The sequence below is a fragment of the Emys orbicularis genome, chromosome 12 (assembly GCF_028017835.1).
Source record: "Emys orbicularis isolate rEmyOrb1 chromosome 12, rEmyOrb1.hap1, whole genome shotgun sequence".
NCBI lineage: Eukaryota > Metazoa > Chordata > Testudines > Emydidae > Emys > Emys orbicularis.
The window spans coordinates 53095388-53099252 of record NC_088694.1 but is presented as its reverse complement, the minus strand read 5'-3'; positions in this window follow the sequence as shown (position 1 = coordinate 53099252).

The window sequence follows — 3865 nt, the reverse complement described above, 5'->3', positions numbered from 1 at the left end:
GCTGGGAGTGAGAGGAGCCGAAGGACCCACCAAACACAGGTGCCTTTAACTCCGTCTGTGGGCAGAGAGCGAGCCCTGGGGAAAGGGGGGTACCCAGGGAGTGCTAAGGGGGGAGGGCAGAGTGGGCGAGGAGGGGGGCTGAAAAGAACCCAGGTCCCTGTGTGCTGCCCCAGTGCAGAGAGGCAGCCCTGAGACAGATCACACTGACTCTGGGCTCACAGGCTGGGGCTTCCCTTCTTACAGAGAACTCAAACACCTCAGAGGGACAAAGACTTGAATCTCACTGAGCCCTGGAAACTCATGGGGCAGGTGGGACTCCGTCTTTATTTCCCCACCACTTCTGTAGTGGGCAGGTGAGTACCTAGTGATGGTTCCTAAACCCCTTAGGTATTCAGGGGACTATTGGTGTAAGTGTTTAGACATGACTAGAGGATACACAGTCTAGCCCAGTAAAAGGACATCAGAGGCAAGGAGACAGGACACTTCACTGAAATTTCACACTTCTCAGAGCAGGGAATGGCTGGAATTGTCAATGGAGATTAAGGGAATTAGGCACCAAAATCCAAATAAAATCAAATGGGACTTGGTGTGGGATTTTCAGAAACATCTCACTGCCTCGGCAGTACAAGTCCTGTTGGTTTTCCTCTGCACCTTTGGAAATCACAGCCAGCACGTCTGTCTGCAAATGACTCTTTTGGCTGAGATTTGAAACCCAAACTACCATTTCAATCAATGGGACCCGCCTTGCTGTGGGAGGGATGTGCTGGCCGCCGCTTCCCTCAGTCCCCATTGGCCTGGAGAGGTGAACCGTGGCCAGTGGGAGTCATGATTGGCCGAACCTGCGGACGCTGCAGGTAAACAAACCGTTCCGGCTGCCAGCGGATTTCCCTGATGGGCTGCGTGCCAAAGGTTGCCGATCCCTGAAGTAGATCAAGGTAAGGACTTTGAGGGCCCTCATCCCTGCAGTATCTCAGTGTTTCACCATCATTAGTGAATTTTAAGGTAGGGAAGCAGTATTCCCATATCACAGCTGAAGAACTGAGGCACTGAGAGATTAAAAGGGTGATTTTCAATGGGACAAACACAAGTTAAGGTAGCCAATTAACACTGACTTTCAATGAGACTCAGTCCCCTCTGATTGCCCTTTGTGCCTCTGAAAATCTCCTCTTAACTGACCATCCCCTCTATGTACTTTCCAACACTTTTGTGGCCGGAGCCTCAGAGCTGTAAATCTATGGGAACTAGGGGACAGCCTACACTACCCACCCAGATCGGCGGGTAGAAATCGATCTCTCGGGGATCGATTTATCGCGTCTCATCTAGACGGATAAATCGATCCCTGAATCGACGCGCGTACTCCCACCTAGTCAGGAGGAGTAAGCGCCATCGACGGGGGAGCCGCGGCGGTCGATTTGCAGCCATCCTCACAGCAGGGTAAGTCAAAGAGGATACGTCGAATTCAGCTACGCTATTTGCGTAGCTGAATTTGCATATCTTAAATCGACCCCCCCACCCTTAGCGTAGACCTAGCCTAACTCCACAGCATAAGGTGACCTACAACTAGTGGAAAGTGGAAACTCTCTCTCTCCCTGGGCGAGTTATCATAGAACTGCCCACTAGGGGATGTATTGCTCCATTTTCGGAAGCAGGTGACACTCCTTGCTGCTGTCATAGACAAGCGACTGGGAAACACCATCACCACTTCCTCTTAGATCTCAAAGCGCTTTACAGGGAGGTCAGCACCATTATCCAGGTGACTGGTTGCTCATGGATTCATGGATTCCAAGGTCAGAATGGACCATTGTGAACATCTAATTGGACCTCCACAGGTCAGAGAACTTGGAGGAAAATAATCCCTCAGGCAGATCTTCTAGGGAAAAAACAGGCAGTCTTGGTTTAAAAATGGTCAGTGATGGAGAACACACCAGGATCATTGGTGAGTTGGTCCAATGGCCAATTATTCTCACTTAGATATTTGCACTGTTTCCAGTCTGAATGTGTCTAGCTTCAACTTCCAGCCGTTGGTTTCTGTGATACCCTTTGTCTGTCAGATTAAAGAGCCCAGGATTAAATATTTGCTCCCCATGGAGGAGCTGATCCGATGTCAATGGCAGTCAAGGCCACGTCCCTTCTCAGTTCAGGGGGGTTTGGGTCCGAACGTTACACACATTCTTCGCCCATCCCTCGGAATCGGAGGGCAAAAAATTTAATCGCTCAGGGAAGGAGTTTGTGTGTCTTATAAGGAGTGGGACAAGCAGATAGGGGTGACACTTCCTGTTTAAATCTCTCCCTCTCTCTGCCCAGGCTTCACCCGGAGAAACAATCCACAGCCCCAGGTCTGTGCAGTTACTAGCCTGTCCACTGAGAACTTTCCCCTCCAGCACCCGGGAAAATGAGACTTTAGCTCTATTACTGTTAATTGTAGCAGCTCTGGAAGGTCTCTTCTCTCCTGGGAAGCACTGGTGGGGCAAGGGAGCAGTCTATTATCACTATTACTATTAATATGATTTATAATATCTTTCTATTCCCAGGTGCCCGGTCGCAGATCCAGCCCCTGGACCCCCAAGTTTATGTGCAAAAGCCCGGAGACTCTCTCCGCCTTTCCTGCAAACCCTCCGGGTTCACCCTCAGCAGCTACTGGATGAGCTGGGTTAGAGAGGCCCCTGGGATGGACTGGAGTGGATCGGGGAAATACACCCAACTTCTACTACCATCAACTACGCACAGCCCTGCAAGGGATGCTTGGACAACCCCAACAACCTGCTGTATCTGTAAATGACCGGCCTGAAGCCCGAGGACACCGCCCAGTATTACTGTGTGAGAGACACAGTGAGGGGAAGCCGGCCTAAACTCAGACAAAAAGCTGCCCTCGCTGTCTAAGGACAAACTCTCCGCTGGGGGCATTGGAGTTCTACAGCTCGCAGCGAGGAGAGCAGTGAAATTAATCAGCTGCCTGTCTGTGACTCTCACACACACAGATGCAGACACTGACTAACCGCACTGTTAGAGACCAGCCCGCAACTTCCCCTTGTCCCTAATACACTCTGTGCCCCTCACCGCCTTTCCTCACGCCCGCCCCCCCGCACCTCCCAATACCCCAGGCTGAGAGAACTGACATTAAATAGTAGGAAAACATGATATTTAACCCCCCTCTGACAGCCAGGCGGAGGGTTTCCAAGCTGCCCTAGAGATATTGGCACCTCATTCCTATTATAATCCCTCGGGAGCTTTGGAAAATCTCAGCCTGGGCAGACAGGTTTGAATTCTGGATGGATCCTAGGAGCACTAGACAGCCACCTGCCAGGGGCTTTCAATGTGTGTTCAGGGCTAGAGCCACAAAGGGAATTCAGCACCTAACTGCCGCCTTATGTGCCTAAATCGGACATGCCACCGAGACCCTCAAAGCCTGCACCCCGTAGGCACCGAAATCCCCTAGGTGTCTAGTTGGTGACATGTGCTGGGGCAGAGAGAGCAGGAAAGCGAGTCACTCTACAGCCCAGGGTTTAGGACACTCTCTGGGACTCAGGATACTCAAGTCCCTGCTATAAGCCCTATTGTATCAATCCTAGAACACCCCCGCCCCCCCCCCCGCACGCACACCCCTCACACACACACACACAATTCGATCTTAAATAACTGCATTCACACCCCAGAAAACATGCACGAGGGAAAAGAAATAGAGAGAGCAGAACGCAAGGAGAGAACTAAAACGGAGCTTCCTGCTGTTGCTGGCAGTGACCATTCCAGACAGACGTAGGGAACAGGGCGTGACTGGCACCTCACACTGTGTATAACCCGCCTGGTGCACATAAATACCAGCGGGTGTTTAGGTATTTCCATATGATTCAGTGACAGGGGACAAATC